The 20,957-nt window shown below is 50.4% G+C and overlaps 79 non-coding genes across 79 annotated transcripts; 28 read left to right on the forward strand and 51 right to left on the reverse strand.

Moving 5' to 3' along the window:
• Nucleotides 1–227: 227 nt before the first annotated feature.
• Trnat-ugu (transfer RNA threonine (anticodon UGU)) lies at nt 228–300 on the reverse strand. Its single transcript has one exon. It is a non-coding gene; the product is annotated as a tRNA-Thr (tRNA).
• A 149-nt stretch (nt 301–449) lies between these two features.
• On the forward strand, nt 450–542 carry Trnai-uau (transfer RNA isoleucine (anticodon UAU)). The gene is given in 2 exon segments: nt 450–487; nt 507–542. It is a non-coding gene; the product is annotated as a tRNA-Ile (tRNA).
• A 124-nt stretch (nt 543–666) lies between these two features.
• On the reverse strand, nt 667–740 carry Trnai-aau (transfer RNA isoleucine (anticodon AAU)). The gene has a single exon. It is a non-coding gene; the product is annotated as a tRNA-Ile (tRNA).
• Nucleotides 741–922: 182 nt separating this feature from the next.
• Nucleotides 923–995, reverse strand: Trnat-ugu (transfer RNA threonine (anticodon UGU)). The gene has a single exon. It is a non-coding gene; the product is annotated as a tRNA-Thr (tRNA).
• Nucleotides 996–1,144: 149 nt separating this feature from the next.
• On the forward strand, nt 1,145–1,237 carry Trnai-uau (transfer RNA isoleucine (anticodon UAU)). Its single transcript is given in 2 exon segments — nt 1,145–1,182; nt 1,202–1,237. It is a non-coding gene; the product is annotated as a tRNA-Ile (tRNA).
• Nucleotides 1,238–1,361: 124 nt separating this feature from the next.
• On the reverse strand, nt 1,362–1,435 carry Trnai-aau (transfer RNA isoleucine (anticodon AAU)). Its single transcript has one exon. It is a non-coding gene; the product is annotated as a tRNA-Ile (tRNA).
• A 392-nt stretch (nt 1,436–1,827) lies between these two features.
• On the forward strand, nt 1,828–1,920 carry Trnai-uau (transfer RNA isoleucine (anticodon UAU)). Its single transcript is given in 2 exon segments — nt 1,828–1,865; nt 1,885–1,920. It is a non-coding gene; the product is annotated as a tRNA-Ile (tRNA).
• A 124-nt stretch (nt 1,921–2,044) lies between these two features.
• Nucleotides 2,045–2,118, reverse strand: Trnai-aau (transfer RNA isoleucine (anticodon AAU)). The gene has a single exon. It is a non-coding gene; the product is annotated as a tRNA-Ile (tRNA).
• Nucleotides 2,119–2,300: 182 nt separating this feature from the next.
• On the reverse strand, nt 2,301–2,373 carry Trnat-ugu (transfer RNA threonine (anticodon UGU)). Its single transcript has one exon. It is a non-coding gene; the product is annotated as a tRNA-Thr (tRNA).
• Nucleotides 2,374–2,522: 149 nt separating this feature from the next.
• Nucleotides 2,523–2,615, forward strand: Trnai-uau (transfer RNA isoleucine (anticodon UAU)). Its single transcript is given in 2 exon segments — nt 2,523–2,560; nt 2,580–2,615. It is a non-coding gene; the product is annotated as a tRNA-Ile (tRNA).
• Nucleotides 2,616–2,739: 124 nt separating this feature from the next.
• Nucleotides 2,740–2,813, reverse strand: Trnai-aau (transfer RNA isoleucine (anticodon AAU)). Its single transcript has one exon. It is a non-coding gene; the product is annotated as a tRNA-Ile (tRNA).
• A 181-nt stretch (nt 2,814–2,994) lies between these two features.
• Trnat-ugu (transfer RNA threonine (anticodon UGU)) lies at nt 2,995–3,067 on the reverse strand. Its single transcript has one exon. It is a non-coding gene; the product is annotated as a tRNA-Thr (tRNA).
• Nucleotides 3,068–3,216: 149 nt separating this feature from the next.
• Nucleotides 3,217–3,309, forward strand: Trnai-uau (transfer RNA isoleucine (anticodon UAU)). The gene is given in 2 exon segments: nt 3,217–3,254; nt 3,274–3,309. It is a non-coding gene; the product is annotated as a tRNA-Ile (tRNA).
• Nucleotides 3,310–3,691: 382 nt separating this feature from the next.
• Trnat-ugu (transfer RNA threonine (anticodon UGU)) lies at nt 3,692–3,764 on the reverse strand. The gene has a single exon. It is a non-coding gene; the product is annotated as a tRNA-Thr (tRNA).
• Nucleotides 3,765–3,913: 149 nt separating this feature from the next.
• Trnai-uau (transfer RNA isoleucine (anticodon UAU)) lies at nt 3,914–4,006 on the forward strand. The gene is given in 2 exon segments: nt 3,914–3,951; nt 3,971–4,006. It is a non-coding gene; the product is annotated as a tRNA-Ile (tRNA).
• A 124-nt stretch (nt 4,007–4,130) lies between these two features.
• Nucleotides 4,131–4,204, reverse strand: Trnai-aau (transfer RNA isoleucine (anticodon AAU)). Its single transcript has one exon. It is a non-coding gene; the product is annotated as a tRNA-Ile (tRNA).
• A 182-nt stretch (nt 4,205–4,386) lies between these two features.
• Nucleotides 4,387–4,459, reverse strand: Trnat-ugu (transfer RNA threonine (anticodon UGU)). The gene has a single exon. It is a non-coding gene; the product is annotated as a tRNA-Thr (tRNA).
• Nucleotides 4,460–4,608: 149 nt separating this feature from the next.
• Trnai-uau (transfer RNA isoleucine (anticodon UAU)) lies at nt 4,609–4,701 on the forward strand. The gene is given in 2 exon segments: nt 4,609–4,646; nt 4,666–4,701. It is a non-coding gene; the product is annotated as a tRNA-Ile (tRNA).
• Nucleotides 4,702–5,081: 380 nt separating this feature from the next.
• Nucleotides 5,082–5,154, reverse strand: Trnat-ugu (transfer RNA threonine (anticodon UGU)). Its single transcript has one exon. It is a non-coding gene; the product is annotated as a tRNA-Thr (tRNA).
• Nucleotides 5,155–5,303: 149 nt separating this feature from the next.
• Trnai-uau (transfer RNA isoleucine (anticodon UAU)) lies at nt 5,304–5,396 on the forward strand. The gene is given in 2 exon segments: nt 5,304–5,341; nt 5,361–5,396. It is a non-coding gene; the product is annotated as a tRNA-Ile (tRNA).
• Nucleotides 5,397–5,520: 124 nt separating this feature from the next.
• Trnai-aau (transfer RNA isoleucine (anticodon AAU)) lies at nt 5,521–5,594 on the reverse strand. The gene has a single exon. It is a non-coding gene; the product is annotated as a tRNA-Ile (tRNA).
• Nucleotides 5,595–5,775: 181 nt separating this feature from the next.
• Trnat-ugu (transfer RNA threonine (anticodon UGU)) lies at nt 5,776–5,848 on the reverse strand. Its single transcript has one exon. It is a non-coding gene; the product is annotated as a tRNA-Thr (tRNA).
• Nucleotides 5,849–5,997: 149 nt separating this feature from the next.
• On the forward strand, nt 5,998–6,090 carry Trnai-uau (transfer RNA isoleucine (anticodon UAU)). Its single transcript is given in 2 exon segments — nt 5,998–6,035; nt 6,055–6,090. It is a non-coding gene; the product is annotated as a tRNA-Ile (tRNA).
• A 124-nt stretch (nt 6,091–6,214) lies between these two features.
• Trnai-aau (transfer RNA isoleucine (anticodon AAU)) lies at nt 6,215–6,288 on the reverse strand. Its single transcript has one exon. It is a non-coding gene; the product is annotated as a tRNA-Ile (tRNA).
• Nucleotides 6,289–6,470: 182 nt separating this feature from the next.
• Trnat-ugu (transfer RNA threonine (anticodon UGU)) lies at nt 6,471–6,543 on the reverse strand. The gene has a single exon. It is a non-coding gene; the product is annotated as a tRNA-Thr (tRNA).
• Nucleotides 6,544–6,692: 149 nt separating this feature from the next.
• Trnai-uau (transfer RNA isoleucine (anticodon UAU)) lies at nt 6,693–6,785 on the forward strand. The gene is given in 2 exon segments: nt 6,693–6,730; nt 6,750–6,785. It is a non-coding gene; the product is annotated as a tRNA-Ile (tRNA).
• A 380-nt stretch (nt 6,786–7,165) lies between these two features.
• Trnat-ugu (transfer RNA threonine (anticodon UGU)) lies at nt 7,166–7,238 on the reverse strand. The gene has a single exon. It is a non-coding gene; the product is annotated as a tRNA-Thr (tRNA).
• Nucleotides 7,239–7,387: 149 nt separating this feature from the next.
• Trnai-uau (transfer RNA isoleucine (anticodon UAU)) lies at nt 7,388–7,480 on the forward strand. Its single transcript is given in 2 exon segments — nt 7,388–7,425; nt 7,445–7,480. It is a non-coding gene; the product is annotated as a tRNA-Ile (tRNA).
• Nucleotides 7,481–7,604: 124 nt separating this feature from the next.
• On the reverse strand, nt 7,605–7,678 carry Trnai-aau (transfer RNA isoleucine (anticodon AAU)). Its single transcript has one exon. It is a non-coding gene; the product is annotated as a tRNA-Ile (tRNA).
• A 182-nt stretch (nt 7,679–7,860) lies between these two features.
• On the reverse strand, nt 7,861–7,933 carry Trnat-ugu (transfer RNA threonine (anticodon UGU)). Its single transcript has one exon. It is a non-coding gene; the product is annotated as a tRNA-Thr (tRNA).
• Nucleotides 7,934–8,082: 149 nt separating this feature from the next.
• On the forward strand, nt 8,083–8,175 carry Trnai-uau (transfer RNA isoleucine (anticodon UAU)). Its single transcript is given in 2 exon segments — nt 8,083–8,120; nt 8,140–8,175. It is a non-coding gene; the product is annotated as a tRNA-Ile (tRNA).
• Nucleotides 8,176–8,299: 124 nt separating this feature from the next.
• On the reverse strand, nt 8,300–8,373 carry Trnai-aau (transfer RNA isoleucine (anticodon AAU)). The gene has a single exon. It is a non-coding gene; the product is annotated as a tRNA-Ile (tRNA).
• Nucleotides 8,374–8,555: 182 nt separating this feature from the next.
• Trnat-ugu (transfer RNA threonine (anticodon UGU)) lies at nt 8,556–8,628 on the reverse strand. The gene has a single exon. It is a non-coding gene; the product is annotated as a tRNA-Thr (tRNA).
• Nucleotides 8,629–8,777: 149 nt separating this feature from the next.
• Nucleotides 8,778–8,870, forward strand: Trnai-uau (transfer RNA isoleucine (anticodon UAU)). The gene is given in 2 exon segments: nt 8,778–8,815; nt 8,835–8,870. It is a non-coding gene; the product is annotated as a tRNA-Ile (tRNA).
• Nucleotides 8,871–8,994: 124 nt separating this feature from the next.
• Nucleotides 8,995–9,068, reverse strand: Trnai-aau (transfer RNA isoleucine (anticodon AAU)). The gene has a single exon. It is a non-coding gene; the product is annotated as a tRNA-Ile (tRNA).
• Nucleotides 9,069–9,250: 182 nt separating this feature from the next.
• Nucleotides 9,251–9,323, reverse strand: Trnat-ugu (transfer RNA threonine (anticodon UGU)). The gene has a single exon. It is a non-coding gene; the product is annotated as a tRNA-Thr (tRNA).
• Nucleotides 9,324–9,689: 366 nt separating this feature from the next.
• Trnai-aau (transfer RNA isoleucine (anticodon AAU)) lies at nt 9,690–9,763 on the reverse strand. Its single transcript has one exon. It is a non-coding gene; the product is annotated as a tRNA-Ile (tRNA).
• Nucleotides 9,764–9,945: 182 nt separating this feature from the next.
• Nucleotides 9,946–10,018, reverse strand: Trnat-ugu (transfer RNA threonine (anticodon UGU)). Its single transcript has one exon. It is a non-coding gene; the product is annotated as a tRNA-Thr (tRNA).
• Nucleotides 10,019–10,167: 149 nt separating this feature from the next.
• Trnai-uau (transfer RNA isoleucine (anticodon UAU)) lies at nt 10,168–10,260 on the forward strand. Its single transcript is given in 2 exon segments — nt 10,168–10,205; nt 10,225–10,260. It is a non-coding gene; the product is annotated as a tRNA-Ile (tRNA).
• Nucleotides 10,261–10,384: 124 nt separating this feature from the next.
• Trnai-aau (transfer RNA isoleucine (anticodon AAU)) lies at nt 10,385–10,458 on the reverse strand. The gene has a single exon. It is a non-coding gene; the product is annotated as a tRNA-Ile (tRNA).
• Nucleotides 10,459–10,640: 182 nt separating this feature from the next.
• Trnat-ugu (transfer RNA threonine (anticodon UGU)) lies at nt 10,641–10,713 on the reverse strand. The gene has a single exon. It is a non-coding gene; the product is annotated as a tRNA-Thr (tRNA).
• A 366-nt stretch (nt 10,714–11,079) lies between these two features.
• Nucleotides 11,080–11,153, reverse strand: Trnai-aau (transfer RNA isoleucine (anticodon AAU)). Its single transcript has one exon. It is a non-coding gene; the product is annotated as a tRNA-Ile (tRNA).
• Nucleotides 11,154–11,557: 404 nt separating this feature from the next.
• On the forward strand, nt 11,558–11,650 carry Trnai-uau (transfer RNA isoleucine (anticodon UAU)). The gene is given in 2 exon segments: nt 11,558–11,595; nt 11,615–11,650. It is a non-coding gene; the product is annotated as a tRNA-Ile (tRNA).
• A 124-nt stretch (nt 11,651–11,774) lies between these two features.
• Nucleotides 11,775–11,848, reverse strand: Trnai-aau (transfer RNA isoleucine (anticodon AAU)). The gene has a single exon. It is a non-coding gene; the product is annotated as a tRNA-Ile (tRNA).
• Nucleotides 11,849–12,030: 182 nt separating this feature from the next.
• Trnat-ugu (transfer RNA threonine (anticodon UGU)) lies at nt 12,031–12,103 on the reverse strand. The gene has a single exon. It is a non-coding gene; the product is annotated as a tRNA-Thr (tRNA).
• Nucleotides 12,104–12,252: 149 nt separating this feature from the next.
• On the forward strand, nt 12,253–12,345 carry Trnai-uau (transfer RNA isoleucine (anticodon UAU)). Its single transcript is given in 2 exon segments — nt 12,253–12,290; nt 12,310–12,345. It is a non-coding gene; the product is annotated as a tRNA-Ile (tRNA).
• A 124-nt stretch (nt 12,346–12,469) lies between these two features.
• Nucleotides 12,470–12,543, reverse strand: Trnai-aau (transfer RNA isoleucine (anticodon AAU)). The gene has a single exon. It is a non-coding gene; the product is annotated as a tRNA-Ile (tRNA).
• Nucleotides 12,544–12,725: 182 nt separating this feature from the next.
• Trnat-ugu (transfer RNA threonine (anticodon UGU)) lies at nt 12,726–12,798 on the reverse strand. Its single transcript has one exon. It is a non-coding gene; the product is annotated as a tRNA-Thr (tRNA).
• A 149-nt stretch (nt 12,799–12,947) lies between these two features.
• Nucleotides 12,948–13,040, forward strand: Trnai-uau (transfer RNA isoleucine (anticodon UAU)). The gene is given in 2 exon segments: nt 12,948–12,985; nt 13,005–13,040. It is a non-coding gene; the product is annotated as a tRNA-Ile (tRNA).
• A 124-nt stretch (nt 13,041–13,164) lies between these two features.
• Nucleotides 13,165–13,238, reverse strand: Trnai-aau (transfer RNA isoleucine (anticodon AAU)). Its single transcript has one exon. It is a non-coding gene; the product is annotated as a tRNA-Ile (tRNA).
• Nucleotides 13,239–13,420: 182 nt separating this feature from the next.
• Nucleotides 13,421–13,493, reverse strand: Trnat-ugu (transfer RNA threonine (anticodon UGU)). The gene has a single exon. It is a non-coding gene; the product is annotated as a tRNA-Thr (tRNA).
• A 149-nt stretch (nt 13,494–13,642) lies between these two features.
• Trnai-uau (transfer RNA isoleucine (anticodon UAU)) lies at nt 13,643–13,735 on the forward strand. Its single transcript is given in 2 exon segments — nt 13,643–13,680; nt 13,700–13,735. It is a non-coding gene; the product is annotated as a tRNA-Ile (tRNA).
• Nucleotides 13,736–13,859: 124 nt separating this feature from the next.
• Trnai-aau (transfer RNA isoleucine (anticodon AAU)) lies at nt 13,860–13,933 on the reverse strand. The gene has a single exon. It is a non-coding gene; the product is annotated as a tRNA-Ile (tRNA).
• A 182-nt stretch (nt 13,934–14,115) lies between these two features.
• Nucleotides 14,116–14,188, reverse strand: Trnat-ugu (transfer RNA threonine (anticodon UGU)). Its single transcript has one exon. It is a non-coding gene; the product is annotated as a tRNA-Thr (tRNA).
• Nucleotides 14,189–14,337: 149 nt separating this feature from the next.
• Nucleotides 14,338–14,430, forward strand: Trnai-uau (transfer RNA isoleucine (anticodon UAU)). Its single transcript is given in 2 exon segments — nt 14,338–14,375; nt 14,395–14,430. It is a non-coding gene; the product is annotated as a tRNA-Ile (tRNA).
• Nucleotides 14,431–14,554: 124 nt separating this feature from the next.
• Trnai-aau (transfer RNA isoleucine (anticodon AAU)) lies at nt 14,555–14,628 on the reverse strand. Its single transcript has one exon. It is a non-coding gene; the product is annotated as a tRNA-Ile (tRNA).
• Nucleotides 14,629–14,810: 182 nt separating this feature from the next.
• Trnat-ugu (transfer RNA threonine (anticodon UGU)) lies at nt 14,811–14,883 on the reverse strand. The gene has a single exon. It is a non-coding gene; the product is annotated as a tRNA-Thr (tRNA).
• Nucleotides 14,884–15,032: 149 nt separating this feature from the next.
• Nucleotides 15,033–15,125, forward strand: Trnai-uau (transfer RNA isoleucine (anticodon UAU)). The gene is given in 2 exon segments: nt 15,033–15,070; nt 15,090–15,125. It is a non-coding gene; the product is annotated as a tRNA-Ile (tRNA).
• Nucleotides 15,126–15,249: 124 nt separating this feature from the next.
• Trnai-aau (transfer RNA isoleucine (anticodon AAU)) lies at nt 15,250–15,323 on the reverse strand. The gene has a single exon. It is a non-coding gene; the product is annotated as a tRNA-Ile (tRNA).
• A 182-nt stretch (nt 15,324–15,505) lies between these two features.
• Trnat-ugu (transfer RNA threonine (anticodon UGU)) lies at nt 15,506–15,578 on the reverse strand. Its single transcript has one exon. It is a non-coding gene; the product is annotated as a tRNA-Thr (tRNA).
• A 149-nt stretch (nt 15,579–15,727) lies between these two features.
• Trnai-uau (transfer RNA isoleucine (anticodon UAU)) lies at nt 15,728–15,820 on the forward strand. Its single transcript is given in 2 exon segments — nt 15,728–15,765; nt 15,785–15,820. It is a non-coding gene; the product is annotated as a tRNA-Ile (tRNA).
• A 124-nt stretch (nt 15,821–15,944) lies between these two features.
• Nucleotides 15,945–16,018, reverse strand: Trnai-aau (transfer RNA isoleucine (anticodon AAU)). The gene has a single exon. It is a non-coding gene; the product is annotated as a tRNA-Ile (tRNA).
• A 182-nt stretch (nt 16,019–16,200) lies between these two features.
• Nucleotides 16,201–16,273, reverse strand: Trnat-ugu (transfer RNA threonine (anticodon UGU)). The gene has a single exon. It is a non-coding gene; the product is annotated as a tRNA-Thr (tRNA).
• Nucleotides 16,274–16,422: 149 nt separating this feature from the next.
• Trnai-uau (transfer RNA isoleucine (anticodon UAU)) lies at nt 16,423–16,515 on the forward strand. The gene is given in 2 exon segments: nt 16,423–16,460; nt 16,480–16,515. It is a non-coding gene; the product is annotated as a tRNA-Ile (tRNA).
• Nucleotides 16,516–16,639: 124 nt separating this feature from the next.
• Trnai-aau (transfer RNA isoleucine (anticodon AAU)) lies at nt 16,640–16,713 on the reverse strand. The gene has a single exon. It is a non-coding gene; the product is annotated as a tRNA-Ile (tRNA).
• A 404-nt stretch (nt 16,714–17,117) lies between these two features.
• Nucleotides 17,118–17,210, forward strand: Trnai-uau (transfer RNA isoleucine (anticodon UAU)). Its single transcript is given in 2 exon segments — nt 17,118–17,155; nt 17,175–17,210. It is a non-coding gene; the product is annotated as a tRNA-Ile (tRNA).
• A 124-nt stretch (nt 17,211–17,334) lies between these two features.
• On the reverse strand, nt 17,335–17,408 carry Trnai-aau (transfer RNA isoleucine (anticodon AAU)). The gene has a single exon. It is a non-coding gene; the product is annotated as a tRNA-Ile (tRNA).
• A 182-nt stretch (nt 17,409–17,590) lies between these two features.
• Nucleotides 17,591–17,663, reverse strand: Trnat-ugu (transfer RNA threonine (anticodon UGU)). Its single transcript has one exon. It is a non-coding gene; the product is annotated as a tRNA-Thr (tRNA).
• A 149-nt stretch (nt 17,664–17,812) lies between these two features.
• Trnai-uau (transfer RNA isoleucine (anticodon UAU)) lies at nt 17,813–17,905 on the forward strand. The gene is given in 2 exon segments: nt 17,813–17,850; nt 17,870–17,905. It is a non-coding gene; the product is annotated as a tRNA-Ile (tRNA).
• Nucleotides 17,906–18,029: 124 nt separating this feature from the next.
• Trnai-aau (transfer RNA isoleucine (anticodon AAU)) lies at nt 18,030–18,103 on the reverse strand. Its single transcript has one exon. It is a non-coding gene; the product is annotated as a tRNA-Ile (tRNA).
• A 182-nt stretch (nt 18,104–18,285) lies between these two features.
• Trnat-ugu (transfer RNA threonine (anticodon UGU)) lies at nt 18,286–18,358 on the reverse strand. Its single transcript has one exon. It is a non-coding gene; the product is annotated as a tRNA-Thr (tRNA).
• A 149-nt stretch (nt 18,359–18,507) lies between these two features.
• On the forward strand, nt 18,508–18,600 carry Trnai-uau (transfer RNA isoleucine (anticodon UAU)). The gene is given in 2 exon segments: nt 18,508–18,545; nt 18,565–18,600. It is a non-coding gene; the product is annotated as a tRNA-Ile (tRNA).
• A 380-nt stretch (nt 18,601–18,980) lies between these two features.
• Nucleotides 18,981–19,053, reverse strand: Trnat-ugu (transfer RNA threonine (anticodon UGU)). Its single transcript has one exon. It is a non-coding gene; the product is annotated as a tRNA-Thr (tRNA).
• A 149-nt stretch (nt 19,054–19,202) lies between these two features.
• On the forward strand, nt 19,203–19,295 carry Trnai-uau (transfer RNA isoleucine (anticodon UAU)). The gene is given in 2 exon segments: nt 19,203–19,240; nt 19,260–19,295. It is a non-coding gene; the product is annotated as a tRNA-Ile (tRNA).
• Nucleotides 19,296–19,419: 124 nt separating this feature from the next.
• On the reverse strand, nt 19,420–19,493 carry Trnai-aau (transfer RNA isoleucine (anticodon AAU)). Its single transcript has one exon. It is a non-coding gene; the product is annotated as a tRNA-Ile (tRNA).
• A 404-nt stretch (nt 19,494–19,897) lies between these two features.
• Nucleotides 19,898–19,990, forward strand: Trnai-uau (transfer RNA isoleucine (anticodon UAU)). The gene is given in 2 exon segments: nt 19,898–19,935; nt 19,955–19,990. It is a non-coding gene; the product is annotated as a tRNA-Ile (tRNA).
• A 124-nt stretch (nt 19,991–20,114) lies between these two features.
• On the reverse strand, nt 20,115–20,188 carry Trnai-aau (transfer RNA isoleucine (anticodon AAU)). Its single transcript has one exon. It is a non-coding gene; the product is annotated as a tRNA-Ile (tRNA).
• A 404-nt stretch (nt 20,189–20,592) lies between these two features.
• Trnai-uau (transfer RNA isoleucine (anticodon UAU)) lies at nt 20,593–20,685 on the forward strand. Its single transcript is given in 2 exon segments — nt 20,593–20,630; nt 20,650–20,685. It is a non-coding gene; the product is annotated as a tRNA-Ile (tRNA).
• Nucleotides 20,686–20,809: 124 nt separating this feature from the next.
• Nucleotides 20,810–20,883, reverse strand: Trnai-aau (transfer RNA isoleucine (anticodon AAU)). The gene has a single exon. It is a non-coding gene; the product is annotated as a tRNA-Ile (tRNA).
• Between the last annotated feature and the right edge of the window lie 74 nt (nt 20,884–20,957).

Genomic DNA, 20,957 nt, shown 5'->3' on the forward strand with positions numbered 1-20,957 from the left:
TTCGCGTTATTAGCACGCCGCTCTAGCCGACTGAGCTAACCGGCCGTGAACGCGTGAACACGGACTCACTTCCTAAGTCAACTCTAAGCAAAATACTTTTATTTTTTTACTCAAAACGTTACCGTCATATTTCTCACGCTTTGATACGAGTCCAAGCAATGCAAATAGCCGCAACCCGCTCGAAAGAGGAGTCATGTTAGGCCAACTTTAAACGGACATTCCCTGAAAGCCCTCGGAGAGATTTGAACTCTCGACCCCTGGTTTACAAGACCAGTGCTCTAACCCCTGAGCTACGAAGGCACGCGATCCTTGCCAAATACGAAAAGTCGGTGCATCAGGCAAAACAGGCCAGTTGCAACGTGTACTTGCCATAAAGTGATACCGTCAATGCCCTACTGGACCATGACTATTCTAATCACGGACCTCAGCTTTCCCGTTAACATCCACGGGCTCCAGTGGCGTAGTCGGTTAGCGCGTCGTACTTATAAGTCAGTATCGACAAAGACATGCGAAGATCGGGAGTTCGAGCCTCCCCTGGAGCAAGGTTTCTTTTCATGCGCCGTCAACACACGCCACAGCACGGGCAGATCACCAGTAAAATCTAGCAACGTGGCAGTGCACCCAGGTTGTTTTGATCCCGTCAACGTGACGGCAAAGCCCGTAAAATGGCCAGTGTGGGGCTCGAACCCACGACATTCGCGTTATTAGCACGACGCTCTAGCCGACTGAGCTAACCGGCCGTGAACGCGTGAACACGGACTCACTTCCTAAGTCAACTCTAAGCAAAATACTTTTATTTTTTTACTCAAAACGTTACCGTCATATTTCTCACGCTTTGATACGAGTCCAAGCAATGCAAATAGCCGCAACCCGCTCGAAAGAGGAGTCATGTTAGGCCAACTTTAAACGGACATTCCCTGAAAGCCCTCGGAGAGATTTGAACTCTCGACCCCTGGTTTACAAGACCAGTGCTCTAACCCCTGAGCTACGAAGGCACGCGATCCTTGCCAAATACGAAAAGTCGGTGCATCAGGCAAAACAGGCCAGTTGCAACGTGTACTTGCCATAAAGTGATACCGTCAATGCCCTACTGGACCATGACTATTCTAATCACGGACCTCAGCTTTCCCGTTAACATCCACGGGCTCCAGTGGCGTAGTCGGTTAGCGCGTCGTACTTATAAGTCAGTATCGACAAAGACATGCGAAGATCGGGAGTTCGAGCCTCCCCTGGAGCAAGGTTTCTTTTCATGCGCCGTCAACACACGCCACAGCACGGGCAGATCACCAGTAAAATCTAGCAACGTGGCAGTGCACCCAGGTTGTTTTGATCCCGTCAACGTGACGGCAAAGCCCGTAAAATGGCCAGTGTGGGGCTCGAACCCACGACATTCGCGTTATTAGCACGACGCTCTAGCCGACTGAGCTAACCGGCCGTGAACGCGTGAACACGGACTCACTTCCTAAGTCAACTCTAAGCAAAATACTTTTATTTTTTTACTCAAAACGTTACCGTCATATTTCTCACGCTTTGATACGAGTCCAAGCAATGCAAATAGCCGCAACCCGCTCGAAAGAGGAGTCATGTTAGGCCAACTTTAAACGGACATTCCCTGAAAGCCCTCGGAGAGATTTGAACTCTCGACCCCTGGTTTACAAGACCAGTGCTCTAACCCCTGAGCTCTAACCCCTGAGCTACGAAAAGTCGGTGCATCAGGCAAAACAGGCCAGTTGCAACGTGTACTTGCCATAAAGTGATACCGTCAATGCCCTACTGGACCATGACTATTCTAATCACGGACCTCAGCTTTCCCGTTAACATCCACGGGCTCCAGTGGCGTAGTCGGTTAGCGCGTCGTACTTATAAGTCAGTATCGACAAAGACATGCGAAGATCGGGAGTTCGAGCCTCCCCTGGAGCAAGGTTTCTTTTCATGCGCCGTCAACACACGCCACAGCACGGGCAGATCACCAGTAAAATCTAGCAACGTGGCAGTGCACCCAGGTTGTTTTGATCCCGTCAACGTGACGGCAAAGCCCGTAAAATGGCCAGTGTGGGGCTCGAACCCACGACATTCGCGTTATTAGCACGACGCTCTAGCCGACTGAGCTAACCGGCCGTGAACGCGTGAACACGGACTCACTTCCTAAGTCAACTCTAAGCAAAATACTTTTATTTTTTTACTCAAAACGTTACCGTCATATTTCTCACGCTTTGATACGAGTCCAAGCAATGCAAATAGCCGCAACCCGCTCGAAAGAGGAGTCATGTTAGGCCAACTTTAAACGGACATTCCCTGAAAGCCCTCGGAGAGATTTGAACTCTCGACCCCTGGTTTACAAGACCAGTGCTCTAACCCCTGAGCTACGAAGGCACGCGATCCTTGCCAAATACGAAAAGTCGGTGCATCAGGCAAAACAGGCCAGTTGCAACGTGTACTTGCCATAAAGTGATACCGTCAATGCCCTACTGGACCATGACTATTCTAATCACGGACCTCAGCTTTCCCGTTAACATCCACGGGCTCCAGTGGCGTAGTCGGTTAGCGCGTCGTACTTATAAGTCAGTATCGACAAAGACATGCGAAGATCGGGAGTTCGAGCCTCCCCTGGAGCAAGGTTTCTTTTCATGCGCCGTCAACACACGCCACAGCACGGGCAGATCACCAGTAAAATCTAGCAACGTGGCAGTGCACCCAGGTTGTTTTGATCCCGTCAACGTGACGGCAAAGCCCGTAAAATGGCCAGTGTGGGGCTCGAACCCACGACATTCGCGTTATTAGCACGACGCTCTAGCCGACTGAGCTAACCGGCCGTGAACGCGTGAACACGGACTCACTTCCTAAGTCAACTCTAAGCAAAATACTTTTATTTTTTACTCAAAACGTTACCGTCATATTTCTCACGCTTTGATACGAGTCCAAGCAATGCAAATAGCCGCAACCCGCTCGAAAGAGGAGTCATGTTAGGCCAACTTCAAACGGACATTCCCTGAAAGCCCTCGGAGAGATTTGAACTCTCGACCCCTGGTTTACAAGACCAGTGCTCTAACCCCTGAGCTACGAAGGCACGCGATCCTTGCCAAATACGAAAAGTCGGTGCATCAGGCAAAACAGGCCAGTTGCAACGTGTACTTGCCATAAAGTGATACCGTCAATGCCCTACTGGACCATGACTATTCTAATCACGGACCTCAGCTTTCCCGTTAACATCCACGGGCTCCAGTGGCGTAGTCGGTTAGCGCGTCGTACTTATAAGTCAGTATCGACAAAGACATGCGAAGATCGGGAGTTCGAGCCTCCCCTGGAGCAAGGTTTTTTTTTTCATGCGCCGTCAACACACGCCACAGCACGGGCAGATCACCAGTAAAATCTAGCAACGTGGCAGTGCACCCAGGTTGTTTTGATCCCGTCAACGTGACGGCAAAGCCCGTAAAATGGCCAGTGTGGGGCCCGAACCCACGACATTCGCGTTATTAGCACGACGCTCTAGCCGACTGAGCTAACCGGCCGTGAACGCGTGAACACGGACTCACTTCCTAAGTCAACTCTAAGCAAAATACTTTTATTTTTTTACTCAAAACGTTACCGTCATATTTCTCACGCTTTGATACGAGTCCAAGCAATGCAAATAGCCGCAACCCGCTCGAAAGAGGAGTCATGTTAGGCCAACTTTAAACGGACATTCCCTGAAAGCCCTCGGAGAGATTTGAACTCTCGACCCCTGGTTTACAAGACCAGTGCTCTAACCCCTGAGCTACGAAGGCACGCGATCCTTGCCAAATACGAAAAGTCGGTGCATCAGGCAAAACAGGCCAGTTGCAACGTGTACTTGCCATAAAGTGATACCGTCAATGCCCTACTGGACCATGACTATTCTAATCACGGACCTCAGCTTTCCCGTTAACATCCACGGGCTCCAGTGGCGTAGTCGGTTAGCGCGTCGTACTTATAAGTCAGTATCGACAAAGACATGCGAAGATCGGGAGTTCGAGCCTCCCCTGGAGCAAGGTTTCTTTTCATGCGCCGTCAACACACGCCACAGCACGGGCAGATCACCAGTAAAATCTAGCAACGTGGCAGTGCACCCAGGTTGTTTTGATCCCGTCAACGTGACGGCAAAGCCCGTAAAATGGCCAGTGTGGGGCTCGAACCCACGACATTCGCGTTATTAGCACGACGCTCTAGCCGACTGAGCTAACCGGCCGTGAACGCGTGAACACGGACTCACTTCCTAAGTCAACTCTAAGCAAAATACTTTTATTTTTTTACTCAAAACGTTACCGTCATATTTCTCACGCTTTGATACGAGTCCAAGCAATGCAAATAGCCGCAACCCGCTCGAAAGAGGAGTCATGTTAGGCCAACTTTAAACGGACATTCCCTGAAAGCCCTCGGAGAGATTTGAACTCTCGACCCCTGGTTTACAAGACCAGTGCTCTAACCCCTGAGCTACGAAGGCACGCGATCCTTGCCAAATACGAAAAGTCGGTGCATCAGGCAAAACAGGCCAGTTGCAACGTGTACTTGCCATAAAGTGATACCGTCAATGCCCTACTGGACCATGACTATTCTAATCACGGACCTCAGCTTTCCCGTTAACATCCACGGGCTCCAGTGGCGTAGTCGGTTAGCGCGTCGTACTTATAAGTCAGTATCGACAAAGACATGCGAAGATCGGGAGTTCGAGCCTCCCCTGGAGCAAGGTTTCTTTTCATGCGCCGTCAACACACGCCACAGCACGGGCAGATCACCAGTAAAATCTAGCAACGTGGCAGTGCACCCAGGTTGTTTTGATCCCGTCAACGTGACGGCAAAGCCCGTAAAATGGCCAGTGTGGGGCTCGAACCCACGACATTCGCGTTATTAGCACGACGCTCTAGCCGACTGAGCTAACCGACCGTGAACACGTGAACACGGACTCACTTCCTAAGTCAACTCTAAGCAAAATACTTTTATTTTTTTACTCAAAACGTAACCGTCATATTTCTCACGCTTTGATACGAGTCCAAGCAATGCAAATAGCCGCAACCCGCTCGAAAGAGGAGTCATGTTAGGCCAACTTTAAACGGACATTCCCTGAAAGCCCTCGGAGAGATTTGAACTCTCGACCCCTGGTTTACAAGACCAGTGCTCTAACCCCTGAGCTACGAAGGCACGCGATCCTTGCCAAATACGAAAAGTCGGTGCATCAGGCAAAACAGGCCAGTTGCAACGTGTACTTGCCATAAAGTGATACCGTCAATGCCCTACTGGACCATGACTATTCTAATCACGGACCTCAGCTTTCCCGTTAACATCCACGGGCTCCAGTGGCGTAGTCGGTTAGCGCGTCGTACTTATAAGTCAGTATCGACAAAGACATGCGAAGATCGGGAGTTCGAGCCTCCCCTGGAGCAAGGTTTCTTTTCATGCGCCGTCAACACACGCCACAGCACGGGCAGATCACCAGTAAAATCTAGCAACGTGGCAGTGCACCCAGGTTGTTTTGATCCCGTCAACGTGACGGCAAAGCCCGTAAAATGGCCAGTGTGGGGCTCGAACCCACGACATTCGCGTTATTAGCACGACGCTCTAGCCGACTGAGCTAACCGGCCGTGAACGCGTGAACACGGACTCACTTCCTAAGTCAACTCTAAGCAAAATACTTTTATTTTTTACTCAAAACGTTACCGTCATATTTCTCACGCTTTGATACGAGTCCAAGCAATGCAAATAGCCGCAACCCGCTCGAAAGAGGAGTCATGTTAGGCCAACTTCAAACGGACATTCCCTGAAAGCCCTCGGAGAGATTTGAACTCTCGACCCCTGGTTTACAAGACCAGTGCTCTAACCCCTGAGCTACGAAGGCACGCGATCCTTGCCAAATACGAAAAGTCGGTGCATCAGGCAAAACAGGCCAGTTGCAACGTGTACTTGCCATAAAGTGATACCGTCAATGCCCTACTGGACCATGACTATTCTAATCACGGACCTCAGCTTTCCCGTTAACATCCACGGGCTCCAGTGGCGTAGTCGGTTAGCGCGTCGTACTTATAAGTCAGTATCGACAAAGACATGCGAAGATCGGGAGTTCGAGCCTCCCCTGGAGCAAGGTTTCTTTTCATGCGCCGTCAACACACGCCACAGCACGGGCAGATCACCAGTAAAATCTAGCAACGTGGCAGTGCACCCAGGTTGTTTTGATCCCGTCAACGTGACGGCAAAGCCCGTAAAATGGCCAGTGTGGGGCTCGAACCCACGACATTCGCGTTATTAGCACGACGCTCTAGCCGACTGAGCTAACCGGCCGTGAACGCGTGAACACGGACTCACTTCCTAAGTCAACTCTAAGCAAAATACTTTTATTTTTTTACTCAAAACGTTACCGTCATATTTCTCACGCTTTGATACGAGTCCAAGCAATGCAAATAGCCGCAACCCGCTCGAAAGAGGAGTCATGTTAGGCCAACTTTAAACGGACATTCCCTGAAAGCCCTCGGAGAGATTTGAACTCTCGACCCCTGGTTTACAAGACCAGTGCTCTAACCCCTGAGCTACGAAGGCACGCGATCCTTGCCAAATACGAAAAGTCGGTGCATCAGGCAAAACAGGCCAGTTGCAACGTGTACTTGCCATAAAGTGATACCGTCAATGCCCTACTGGACCATGACTATTCTAATCACGGACCTCAGCTTTCCCGTTAACATCCACGGGCTCCAGTGGCGTAGTCGGTTAGCGCGTCGTACTTATAAGTCAGTATCGACAAAGACATGCGAAGATCGGGAGTTCGAGCCTCCCCTGGAGCAAGGTTTCTTTTCATGCGCCGTCAACACACGCCACAGCACGGGCAGATCACCAGTAAAATCTAGCAACGTGGCAGTGCACCCAGGTTGTTTTGATCCCGTCAACGTGACGGCAAAGCCCGTAAAATGGCCAGTGTGGGGCTCGAACCCACGACATTCGCGTTATTAGCACGACGCTCTAGCCGACTGAGCTAACCGACCGTGAACACGTGAACACGGACTCACTTCCTAAGTCAACTCTAAGCAAAATACTTTTATTTTTTTACTCAAAACGTTACCGTCATATTTCTCACGCTTTGATACGAGTCCAAGCAATGCAAATAGCCGCAACCCGCTCGAAAGAGGAGTCATGTTAGGCCAACTTTAAACGGACATTCCCTGAAAGCCCTCGGAGAGATTTGAACTCTCGACCCCTGGTTTACAAGACCAGTGCTCTAACCCCTGAGCTACGAAGGCACGCGATCCTTGCCAAATACGAAAAGTCGGTGCATCAGGCAAAACAGGCCAGTTGCAACGTGTACTTGCCATAAAGTGATACCGTCAATGCCCTACTGGACCATGACTATTCTAATCACGGACCTCAGCTTTCCCGTTAACATCCACGGGCTCCAGTGGCGTAGTCGGTTAGCGCGTCGTACTTATAAGTCAGTATCGACAAAGACATGCGAAGATCGGGAGTTCGAGCCTCCCCTGGAGCAAGGTTTCTTTTCATGCGCCGTCAACACACGCCACAGCACGGGCAGATCAGCAGTAAAATCTAGCAACGTGGCAGTGCACCCAGGTTGTTTTGATCCCGTCAACGTGACGGCAAAACCCGTAAAATGGCCAGTGTGGGGCTCGAACCCACGACATTCGCGTTATTAGCACGACGCTCTAGCCGACTGAGCTAACCGGCCGTGAACGCGTGAACACGGACTCACTTCCTAAGTCAACTCTAAGCAAAATACTTTTATTTTTTTACTCAAAACGTTACCGTCATATTTCTCACGCTTTGATACGAGTCCAAGCAATGCAAATGGCCGCAACCCGCTCGAAAGAGGAGTCATGTTAGGCCAACTTTAAACGGACATTCCCTGAAAGCCCTCGGAGAGATTTGAACTCTCGACCCCTGGTTTACAAGACCAGTGCTCTAACCCCTGAGCTACGAAGGCACGCGATCCTTGCCAAATACGAAAAGTCGGTGCATCAGGCAAAACAGGCCAGTTGCAACGTGTACTTGCCATAAAGTGATACCGTCAATGCCCTACTGGACCATGACTATTCTAATCACGGACCTCAGCTTTCCCGTTAACATCCACGGGCTCCAGTGGCGTAGTCGGTTAGCGCGTCGTACTTATAAGTCAGTATCGACAAAGACATGCGAAGATCGGGAGTTCGAGCCTCCCCTGGAGCAAGGTTTCTTTTCATGCGCCGTCAACACACGCCACAGCACGGGCAGATCACCAGTAAAATCTAGCAACGTGGCAGTGCACCCAGGTTGTTTTGATCCCGTCAACGTGACGGCAAAGCCCGTAAAATGGCCAGTGTGGGGCTCGAACCCACGACATTCGCGTTATTAGCACGACGCTCTAGCCGACTGAGCTAACCGGCCGTGAACGCGTGAACACGGACTCACTTCCTAAGTCAACTCTAAGCAAAATACTTTTATTTTTTTACTCAAAACGTTACCGTCATATTTCTCACGCTTTGATACGAGTCCAAGCAATGCAAATAGCCGCAACCCGCTCGAAAGAGGAGTCATGTTAGGCCAACTTTAAACGGACATTTCCTGAAAGCCCTCGGAGAGATTTGAACTCTCGACCCCTGGTTTACAAGACCAGTGCTCTAACCCCTGAGCTACGAAGGCACGCGATCCTTGCCAAATACGAAAAGTCGGTGCATCAGGCAAAACAGGCCAGTTGCAACGTGTACTTGCCATAAAGTGATACCGTCAATGCCCTACTGGACCATGACTATTCTAATCACGGACCTCAGCTTTCCCGTTAACATCCACGGGCTCCAGTGGCGTAGTCGGTTAGCGCGTCGTACTTATAAGTCAGTATCGACAAAGACATGCGAAGATCGGGAGTTCGAGCCTCCCCTGGAGCAAGGTTTCTTTTCATGCGCCGTCAACACACGCCACAGCACGGGCAGATCACCAGTAAAATCTAGCAACGTGGCAGTGCACCCAGGTTGTTTTGATCCCGTCAACGTGACGGCAAAGCCCGTAAAATGGCCAGTGTGGGGCTCGAACCCACGACATTCGCGTTATTAGCACGACGCTCTAGCCGACTGAGCTAACCGGCCGTGAACGCGTGAACACGGACTCACTTCCTAAGTCAACTCTAAGCAAAATACTTTTATTTTTTTACTCAAAACGTTACCGTCATATTTCTCACGCTTTGATACGAGTCCAAGCAATGCAAATAGCCGCAACCCGCTCGAAAGAGGAGTCATGTTAGGCCAACTTCAAACGGACATTCCCTGAAAGCCCTCGGAGAGATTTGAACTCTCGACCCCTGGTTTACAAGACCAGTGCTCTAACCCCTGAGCTACGAAGGCACGCGATCCTTGCCAAATACGAAAAGTCGGTGCATCAGGCAAAACAGGCCAGTTGCAACGTGTACTTGCCATAAAGTGATACCGTCAATGCCCTACTGGACCATGACTATTCTAATCACGGACCTCAGCTTTCCCGTTAACATCCGCGGGCTCCAGTGGCGTAGTCGGTTAGCGCGTCGTACTTATAAGTCAGTATCGACAAAGACATGCGAAGATCGGGAGTTCGAGCCTCCCCTGGAGGAAGGTTTCTTTTCATGCGCCGTCAACACACGCCACAGCACGGGCAGATCACCAGTAAAATCTAGCAACGTGGCAGTGCACCCAGGTTGTTTTGATCCCGTCAACGTGACGGCAAAGCCCGTAAAATGGCCAGTGTGGGGCTCGAACCCACGACATTCGCGTTATTAGCACGACGCTCTAGCCGACTGAGCTAACCGGCCGTGAACGCGTGAACACGGACTCACTTTCTAAGTCAACTCTAAGCAAAATACTTTTATTTTTTTACTCAAAACGTTACCGTCATATTTCTCACGCTTTGATACGAGTCCAAGCAATGCAAATAGCCGCAACCCGCTCGAAAGAGGAGTCATGTTAGGCCAACTTCAAACGGACATTCCCTGAAAGCCCTCGGAGAGATTTGAACTCTCGACCCCTGGTTTACAAGACCAGTGCTCTAACCCCTGAGCTACGAAGGCACGCGATCCTTGCCAAATACGAAAAGTCGGTGCATCAGGCAAAACAGGCCAGTTGCAACGTGTACTTGCCATAAAGTGATACCGTCAATGCCCTACTGGACCATGACTATTCTAATCACGGACCTCAGCTTTCCCGTTAACATCCGCGGGCTCCAGTGGCGTAGTCGGTTAGCGCGTCGTACTTATAAGTCAGTATCGACAAAGACATGCGAAGATCGGGAGTTCGAGCCTCCCCTGGAGCAAGGTTTCTTTTCATGCGCCGTCAACACACGCCACAGCACGGGCAGATCACCAGTAAAATCTAGCAACGTGGCAGTGCACCCAGGTTGTTTTGATCCCGTCAACGTGACGGCAAAGCCTGTAAAATGGCCAGTGTGGGGCTCGAACCCACGACATTCGCGTTATTAGCACGACGCTCTAGCCGACTGAGCTAACCGGCCGTGAACGCGTGAACACGGACTCACTTCCTAAGTCAACTCTAAGCAAAATACTTTTATTTTTTTACTCAAAACGTTACCGTCATATTTCTCACGCTTTGATACGAGTCCAAGCAATGCAAATAGCCGCAACCCGCTCGAAAGAGGAGTCATGTTAGGCCAACTTTAAACGGACATTCCCTGAAAGCCCTCGGAGAGATTTGAACTCTCGACCCCTGGTTTACAAGACCAGTGCTCTAACCCCTGAGCTACGAAGGCACGCGATCCTTGCCAAATACGAAAAGTCGGTGCATCAGGCAAAACAGGCCAGTTGCAACGTGTACTTGCCATAAAGTGATACCGTCAATGCCCTACTGGACCATGACTATTCTAATCACGGACCTCAGCTTTCCCGTTAACATCCACGGGCTCCAGTGGCGTAGTCGGTTAGCGCGACGTACTTATAAGTCAGTATCGACAAAGACATGCGAAGATCGGGAGTTCGAGCCTCCCCTGGAGCAAGGTTTCTTTTCATGCGCCGTCAACACACGCCACAGCACGGGCAGATCATCAGTAAAATCTAGAAACGTGGCAGTGCACCCAGGTTGTTTTGATCCCGTCAACGTGACGGCAAAGCCCGTAAAATGGCCAGTGTGGGGCTCGAACCCACGACATTCGCGTTATTAGCACGACGCTCTAGCCGACTGAGCTAACCGGCCGTGAACGCGTGAACACGGACTCACTTCCTAAGTCAACTCTAAGCAAAATACTTTTATTTTTTTACTCAAAACGTTACCGTCATATTTCTCACGCTTTGATACGAGTCCAAGCAATGCAAATAGCCGCAACCCGCTCGAAAGAGGAGTCATGTTAGGCCAACTTCAAACGGACATTCCCTGAAAGCCCTCGGAGAGATTTGAACTCTCGACCCCTGGTTTACAAGACAAGTGCTCTAACCCCTGAGCTACGAAGGCACGCGATCCTTGCCAAATACGAAAAGTCGGTGCATCAGGCAAAACAGGCCAGTTGCAACGTGTACTTGCCATAAAGTGATACCGTCAATGCCCTACTGGACCATGACTATTCTAATCACGGACCTCAGCTTTCCCGTTAACATCCACAGGCTCCAGTGGCGTAGTCGGTTAGCGCGTCGTACTTATAAGTCAGTATCGACAAAGACATGCGAAGATCGGGAGTTCGAGCCTCCCCTGGAGCAAGGTTTCTTTTCATGCGCCGTCAACACACGCCACAGCACGGGCAGATCACCAGTAAAATCTAGCAACGTGGCAGTGCACCCAGGTTGTTTTGATCCCGTCAACGTGACGGCAAAGCCCGTAAAATGGCCAGTGTGGGGCTCGAACCCACGACATTCGCGTTATTAGCACGACGCTCTAGCCGACTGAGCTAACCGGCCGTGAACGCGTGAACACGGACTCACTTCCTAAGTCAACTCTAAGCAAAATACTTTTATTTTTTTACTCAAAACGTTACCGTCATATTTCTCACGCTTTGATACGAGTCCAAGCAATGCAAATAGCCGCAACCCGCTCGAAAGAGGAGTCATGTTAGGCCAACTTTAAACGGACATTCCCTGAAAGCCCTCGGAGAGATTTGAACTCTCGACCCCTGGTTTACAAGACCAGTGCTCTAACCCCTGAGCTACGAAGGCACGCGATCCTTGCCAAATACGAAAAGTCGGTGCATCAGGCAAAACAGGCCAGTTGCAACGTGTACTTGCCATAAAGTGATACCGTCAATGCCCTACTGGACCATGACTATTCTAATCACGGACCTCAGCTTTCCCGTTAACATCCACGGGCTCCAGTGGCGTAGTCGGTTAGCGCGTCGTACTTATAAGTCAGTATCGACAAAGACATGCGAAGATCGGGAGTTCGAGCCTCCCCTGGAGCAAGGTTTCTTTTCATGCGCCGTCAACACACGCCACAGCACGGGCAGATCACCAGTAAAATCTAGCAACGTGGCAGTGCACCCAGGTTGTTTTGATCCCGTCAACGTGACGGCAAAGCCCGTAAAATGGCCAGTGTGGGGCTCGAACCCACGACATTCGCGTTATTAGCACGACGCTCTAGCCGACTGAGCTAACCGGCCGTGAACGCGTGAACACGGACTCACTTCCTAAGTCAACTCTAAGCAAAATACTTTTATTTTTTTACTCAAAACGTTACCGTCATATTTCTCACGCTTTGATACGAGTCCAAGCAATGCAAATAGCCGCAACCCGCTCGAAAGAGGAGTCATGTTAGGCCAACTTTAAACGGACATTCCCTGAAAGCCCTCGGAGAGATTTGAACTCTCGACCCCTGGTTTACAAGACCAGTGCTCTAACCCCTGAGCTACGAAGGCACGCGATCCTTGCCAAATACGAAAAGTCGGTGCATCACGCAAAACAGGCCAGTTGCAACGTGTACTTGCCATAAAGTGATACCGTCAATGCCCTACTGGACCATGACTATTCTAATCACGGACCTCAGCTTTCCCGTTAACATCCACGGGCTCCAGTGGCGTAGTCGGTTAGCGCGTCGTACTTATAAGTCAGTATCGACAAAGACATGCGAAGATCGGGAGTTCGAGCCTCCCCTGGAGCAAGGTTTCTTTTCATGCGCCGTCAACACACGCCACAGCACGGGCAGATCACCAGTAAAATCTAGCAACGTGGCAGTGCACCCAGGTTGTTTTGATCCCGTCAACGTGACGGCAAAGCCCGTAAAATGGCCAGTGTGGGGCTCGAACCCACGACATTCGCGTTATTAGCACGACGCTCTAGCCGACTGAGCTAACCGGCCGTGAACGCGTGAACACGGACTCACTTCCTAAGTCAACTCTAAGCAAAATACTTTTATTTTTTTACTCAAAACGTTACCGTCATATTTCTCACGCTTTGATACGAGTCCAAGCAATGCAAATAGCCGCAACCCGCTCGAAAGAGGAGTCATGTTAGGCCAACTTTAAACGGACATTCCCTGAAAGCCCTCGGAGAGATTTGAACTCTCGACCCCTGGTTTACAAGACCAGTGCTCTAACCCCTGAGCTACGAAGGCACGCGATCCTTGCCAAATACGAAAAGTCGGTGCATCACGCAAAACAGGCCAGTTGCAACGTGTACTTGCCATAAAGTGATACCGTCAATGCCCTACTGGACCATGACTATTCTAATCACGGACCTCAGCTTTCCCGTTAACATCCACGGGCTCCAGTGGCGTAGTCGGTTAGCGCGTCGTACTTATAAGTCAGTATCGACAAAGACATGCGAAGATCGGGAGTTCGAGCCTCCCCTGGAGCAAGGTTTCTTTTCATGCGCCGTCAACACACGCCACAGCACGGGCAGATCACCAGTAAAATCTAGCAACGTGGCAGTGCACCCAGGTTGTTTTGATCCCGTCAACGTGACGGCAAAGCCCGTAAAATGGCCAGTGTGGGGCTCGAACCCACGACATTCGCGTTATTAGCACGACGCTCTAGCCGACTGAGCTAACCGGCCGTGAACGCGTGAACACGGACTCACTTCCTAAGTCAACTCTAAGCAAAATACTTTTATTTTTTTACTCAAAACGTTACCGTCATATTTCTCACGCTTTGATACGAGTCCAAGCAATGCAAATAGCCGCAACCCGCTCGAAAGAGGAGTCATGTTAGGCCAACTTTAAACGGACATTCCCTGAAAGCCCTCGGAGAGATTTGAACTCTCGACCCCTGGTTTACAAGACCAGTGCTCTAACCCCTGAGCTACGAAGGCACGCGATCCTTGCCAAATACGAAAAGTCGGTGCATCAGGCAAAACAGGCCAGTTGCAACGTGTACTTGCCATAAAGTGATACCGTCAATGCCCTACTGGACCATGACTATTCTAATCACGGACCTCAGCTTTCCCGTTAACATCCACGGGCTCCAGTGGCGTAGTCGGTTAGCGCGTCGTACTTATAAGTCAGTATCGACAAAGACATGCGAAGATCGGGAGTTCGAGCCTCCCCTGGAGCAAGGTTTCTTTTCATGCGCCGTCAACACACGCCACAGCACGGGCAGATCACCAGTAAAATCTAGCAACGTGGCAGTGCACCCAGGTTGTTTTGATCCCGTCAACGTGACGGCAAAGCCCGTAAAATGGCCAGTGTGGGGCTCGAACCCACGACATTCGCGTTATTAGCACGACGCTCTAGCCGACTGAGCTAACCGGCCGTGAACGCGTGAACACGGACTCACTTCCTAAGTCAACTCTAAGCAAAATACTTTTATTTTTTTACTCAAAACGTTACCGTCATATTTCTCACGCTTTGATACGAGTCCAAGCAATGCAAATAGCCGCAACCCGCTCGAAAGAGGAGTCATGTTAGGCCAACTTTAAACGGACATTCCCTGAAAGCCCTCGGAGAGATTTGAACTCTCGACCCCTGGTTTACAAGACCAGTGCTCTAACCCCTGAGCTACGAAGGCACGCGATCCTTGCCAAATACGAAAAGTCGGTGCATCAGGCAAAACAGGCCAGTTGCAACGTGTACTTGCCATAAAGTGATACCGTCAATGCCCTACTGGACCATGACTATTCTAATCACGGACCTCAGCTTTCCCGTTAACATCCACGGGCTCCAGTGGCGTAGTCGGTTAGCGCGTCGTACTTATAAGTCAGTATCGACAAAGACATGCGAAGATCGGGAGTTCGAGCCTCCCCTGGAGCAAGGTTTCTTTTCATGCGCCGTCAACACACGCCACAGCACGGGCAGATCACCAGTAAAATCTAGCAACGTGGCAGTGCACCCAGGTTGTTTTGATCCCGTCAACGTGACGGCAAAGCCCGTAAAATGGCCAGTGTGGGGCTCGAACCCACGACATTCGCGTTATTAGCACGACGCTCTAGCCGACTGAGCTAACCGGCCGTGAACGCGTGAACACGGACTCACTTCCTAAGTCAACTGTAAGCAAAATACTTTTATTTTTTTACTCAAAACGTTACCGTCATATTTCTCACGCTTTGATACGAGTCCAAGCAATGCAAATAGCCGCAACCCGCTCGAAAGAGGAGTCATGTTAGGCCAACTTTAAACGGACATTCCCTGAAAGCCCTCGGAGAGATTTGAACTCTCGACCCCTGGTTTACAAGACCAGTGCTCTAACCCCTGAGCTACGAAGGCACGCGATCCTTGCCAAATACGAAAAGTCGGTGCATCAGGCAAAACAGGCCAGTTGCAACGTGTACTTGCCATAAAGTGATACCGTCAATGCCCTACTGGACCATGACTATTCTAATCACGGACCTCAGCTTTCCCGTTAACATCCACGGGCTCCAGTGGCGTAGTCGGTTAGCGCGTCGTACTTATAAGTCAGTATCGACAAAGACATGCGAAGATCGGGAGTTCGAGCCTCCCCTGGAGCAAGGTTTCTTTTCATGCGCCGTCAACACACGCCACAGCACGGGCAGATCACCAGTAAAATCTAGCAACGTGGCAGTGCACCCAGGTTGTTTTGATCCCGTCAACGTGACGGCAAAGCCCGTAAAATGGCCAGTGTGGGGCTCGAACCCACGACATTCGCGTTATTAGCACGACGCTCTAGCCGACTGAGCTAACCGGCCGTGAACGCGTGAACACGGACTCACTTCCTAAGTCAACTCTAAGCAAAATACTTTTATTTTTTGACTCAAAACGTTACCGTCATATTTCTCACGCTTTGATACGAGTCCAAGCAATGCAAATAGCCGCAACCCGCTCGAAAGAGGAGTCATGTTAGGCCAACTTTAAACGGACATTCCCTGAAAGCCCTCGGAGAGATTTGAACTCTCGACCCCTGGTTTACAAGACCAGTGCTCTAACCCCTGAGCTACGAAGGCACGCGATCCTTGCCAAATACGAAAAGTCGGTGCATCAGGCAAAACAGGCCAGTTGCAACGTGTACTTGCCATAAAGTGATACCGTCAATGCCCTACTGGACCATGACTATTCTAATCACGGACCTCAGCTTTCCCGTTAACATCCACGGGCTCCAGTGGCGTAGTCGGTTAGCGCGTCGTACTTATAAGTCAGTATCGACAAAGACATGCGAAGATCGGGAGTTCGAGCCTCCCCTGGAGCAAGGTTTCTTTTCATGCGCCGTCAACACACGCCACAGCACGGGCAGATCACCAGTAAAATCTAGCAACGTGGCAGTGCACCCAGGTTGTTTTGATCCCGTCAACGTGACGGCAAAGCCCGTAAAATGGCCAGTGTGGGGCTCGAACCCACGACATTCGCGTTATTAGCACGACGCTCTAGCCGACTGAGCTAACCGGCCGTGAACGCGTGAACACGGACTCACTTCCTAAGTCAACTCTAAGCAAAATACTTTTATTTCTTTACTCAAAACGTTACCGTCATATTTCTCACGCTTTGATACGAGTGCAAGCAATGCAAATAGCCGCAACCCGCTCGAAAGAGGAGTCATGTTAGGCCAACTTTAAACGGACATTCCCTGAAAGCCCTCGGAGAGATTTGAACTCTCGACCCCTGGTTTACAAGACCAGTGCTCTAACTTCTGAGCTACGAAGGCACGCGATCCTTGCCAAATACGAAAAGTCGGTGCATCAGGCAAAACAGGCCAGTTGCAACGTGTACTTGCCATAAAGTGATACCGTCAATGCCCTACTGGACCATGACTATTCTAATCACGGACCTCAGCTTTCCCGTTAACATCCACGGGCTCCAGTGGCGTAGTCGGTTAGCGCGTCGTACTTATAAGTCAGTATCGACAAAGACATGCGAAGATCGGGAGTTCGAGCCTCCCCTGGAGCAAGGTTTCTTTTCATGCGCCGTCAACACACGCCACAGCACGGGCAGATCACCAGTAAAATCTAGCAACGTGGCTGTGCACCCAGGTTGTTTTGATCCCGTCAACGTGACGGCAAAGCCCGTAAAATGGCCAGTGTGGGGCTCGAACCCACGACATTCGCGTTATTAGCACGACGCTCTAGCCGACTGAGCTAACCGGCCGTGAACGCGTGAACACGGACTCACTTCCTAAGTCAACTCTAAGCAAAATACTTTTATTTTTTTACTCAAAACGTTACCGTCATATTTCTCACGCTTTGATACGAGTCCAAGCAATGCAAATAGCCGCAACCCGCTCGAAAGAGGAGTCATGTTAGGCCAACTTTAAACGGACATTCCCTGAAAGCCCTCGGAGAGAGTTGAACTCTCGACCCCTGGTTTACAAGACCAGTGCTCTAACCCCTGAGCTACGAAGGCACGCGATCCTTGCCAAATACGAAAAGTCGGTGCATCAGGCAAAACAGGCCAGTTGCAACGTGTACTTGCCATAAAGTGATACCGTCAATGCCCTACTGGACCATGACTATTCTAATCACGGACCTCAGCTTTCCCGTTAACATCCACGGGCTCCAGTGGCGTAGTCGGTTAGCGCGTCGTACTTATAAGTCAGTATCGACAAAGACATGCGAAGATCGGGAGTTCGAGCCTCCCCTGGAGCAAGGTTTCTTTTCATGCGCCGTCAACACACGCCACAGCACGGGCAGATCACCAGTAAAATCTAGCAACGTGGCAGTGCACCCAGGTTGTTTTGATCCCGTCAACGTGACGGCAAAGCCCGTAAAATGGCCAGTGTGGGGCTCGAACCCACGACATTCGCGTTATTAGCACGACGCTCTAGCCGACTGAGCTAACCGGCCGTGAACGCGTGAACACGGACTCACTTCCTAAGTCAACTCTAAGCAAAATACTTTTATTTTTTTACTCAAAACGTTACCGTCATATTTCTCACGCTTTGATACGAGTCCAAGCAATGCAAATAGCCGCAACCCGCTCGAAAGAGGAGTCATGTTAGGCCAACTTTAAACGGACATTCCCTGAAAGCCCTCGGAGAGAGTTGAACTCTCGACCCCTGGTTTACAAGACCAGTGCTCTAACCCCTGAGCTACGAAGGCACGCGATCCTTGCCAAATACGAAAAGTCGGTGCATCAGGCAAAACAGGCCAGTTGCAACGTGTACTTGCCATAAAGTGATACCGTCAATGCCCTACTGGACCATGACTATTCTAATCACGGACCTCAGCTTTCCCGTTAACATCCACGGGCTCCAGTGGCGTAGTCGGTTAGCGCGTCGTACTTATAAGTCAGTATCGACAAAGACATGCGAAGATCGGGAGTTCGAGCCTCCCCTGGAGCAAGGTTTCTTTTCATGCGCCGTCAACACACGCCACAGCACGGGCAGATCACCAGTAAAATCTAGCAACGTGGCAGTGCACCCAGGTTGTTTTGATCCCGTCAACGTGACGGCAAAGCCCGTAAAATGGCCAGTGTGGGGCTCGAACCCACGACATTCGCGTTATTATCACGACGCTCTAGCCGACTGAGCTAACCGGCCGTGAACGCGTGAACACGGACTCACTTCCTAAGTCAACTCTAAGCAAAATACTTTTATTTTTTTACTCAAAACGTTACCGTCATATTTCTCACGCTTTGATACGAGTCCAAGCAATGCAAATAGCCGCAACCCGCTCGAAAGAGGAGTCATGTTAGGCCAACTTTAAACGGACATTCCCTGAAAGCCCTCGGAGAGATTTGAACTCTCGACCCCTGGTTTACAAGACCAGTGCTCTAACCCCTGAGCTACGAAGGCACGCGATCCTTGCCAAATACGAAAAGTCGGTGCATCAGGCAAAACAGGCCAGTTGCAACGTGTACTTGCCATAAAGTGATACCGTCAATGCCCTACTGGACCATGACTATTCTAATCACGGACCTCAGCTTTCCCGTTAACATCCACGGGCTCCAGTGGCGTAGTCGGTTAGCGCGTCGTACTTATAAGTCAGTATCGACAAAGACATGCGAAGATCGGGAGTTCGAGCCTCCCCTGGAGCAAGGTTTCTTTTCATGCGCCGTCAACACACGCCACAGCACGGGCAGATCACCAGTAAAATCTAGCAACGTGGCAGTGCACCCAGGTTGTTTTGATCCCGTCAACGTGACGGCAAAGCCCGTAAAATGGCCAGTGTGGGGCTCGAACCCACGACATTCGCGTTATTAGCACGACGCTCTAGCCGACTGAGCTAACCGGCCGTGAACGCGTGAACACGTACTCACTTCCTAAGTCAACTCTAAGCAAAATACTTTTATTTTTTTACTCAAAACGTTACCGTCATATTTCTCACGCTTTGATACGAGTCCAAGCAATGCAAATAGCCGCAACCCGCTCGAAAGAGGAGTCATGTTAGGCCAACTTTAAACGGACATTCCCTGAAAGCCCTCGGAGAGATTTGAACTCTCGACCCCTGGTTTACAATACCAGTGCTCTAACCCCTGAGCTACGAAGGCACGCGATCCTTGCCAAATACGAAAAGTCGGTGCATCAGGCAAAACAGGCCAGTTGCAACGTGTACTTGCCATAAAGTGATACCGTCAATGCCCTACTGGACCATGACTATTCTAATCATGGACCTCAGCTTTCCCGTTAACATCCACGGGCTCCAGTGGCGTAGTCGGTTAGCGCGTCGTACTTATAAGTCAGTATCGACAAAGACATGCGAAGATCGGGAGTTCGAGCCTCCCCTGGAGCAAGGTTTCTTTTCATGCGCCGTCAACACACGCCACAGCACGGGCAGATCACCAGTAAAATCTAGCAACGTGGCAGTGCACCCAGGTTGTTTTGATCCCGTCAACGTGACGGCAAAGCCCGTAAAATGGCCAGTGTGGGGCTCGAACCCACGACATTCGCGTTATTAGCACGACGCTCTAGCCGACTGAGCTAACCGGCCGTGAACGCGTGAACACGGACTCACTTCCTAAGTCAACTCTAAGCAAAATACTTTTATTTTTTTACTCAAAACGTTACCGTCATATTTCTCACGCTTTGATACGAGTCCAAGCAATGCAAATAGCCGCAACCCGCTCGAAAGAGGAGTCATGTTAGGCCAACTTTAAACGGACATTCCCTGAAATCCCTCGGAGAGATTTGAACTCTCGACCCCTGGTTTACAAGACCAGTGCTCTAACCCCTGAGCTACGAAGGCACGCGATCCTTGCCAAATACGAAAAGTCGGTGCATCAGGCAAAACAGGCCAGTTGCAACGTGTACTTGCCATAAAGTGATACCGTCAATGCCCTACTGGACCATGACTATTCTAATCACGGACCTCAGCTTTCCCGTTAACATCCACGGGCTCCAGTGGCGTAGTCGGTTAGCGCGTCGTACTTATAAGTCAGTATCGACAAAGACATGCGAAGATCGGGAGTTCGAGCCTCCCCTGGAGCAAGGTTTCTTTTCATGCGCCGTCAACACACGCCACAGCACGGGCAGATCACCAGTAAAATCTAGCAACGTGGCAGTGCACCCAGGTTGTTTTGATCCCGTCAACGTGACGGCAAAGCCCGTAAAATGGCCAGTGTGGGGCTCGAACCCACGACATTCGCGTTATTAGCACGACGCTCTAGCCGACTGAGCTAACCGGCCGTGAACGCGTGAACACGGACTCACTTCCTAAGTCAACTCTAAGCAAAATACTTTTATTTTTTTACTCAAAACGT

Source organism: Hydractinia symbiolongicarpus, chromosome 4, assembly GCF_029227915.1.
Source record: "Hydractinia symbiolongicarpus strain clone_291-10 chromosome 4, HSymV2.1, whole genome shotgun sequence".
NCBI lineage: Eukaryota > Metazoa > Cnidaria > Hydrozoa > Anthoathecata > Hydractiniidae > Hydractinia > Hydractinia symbiolongicarpus.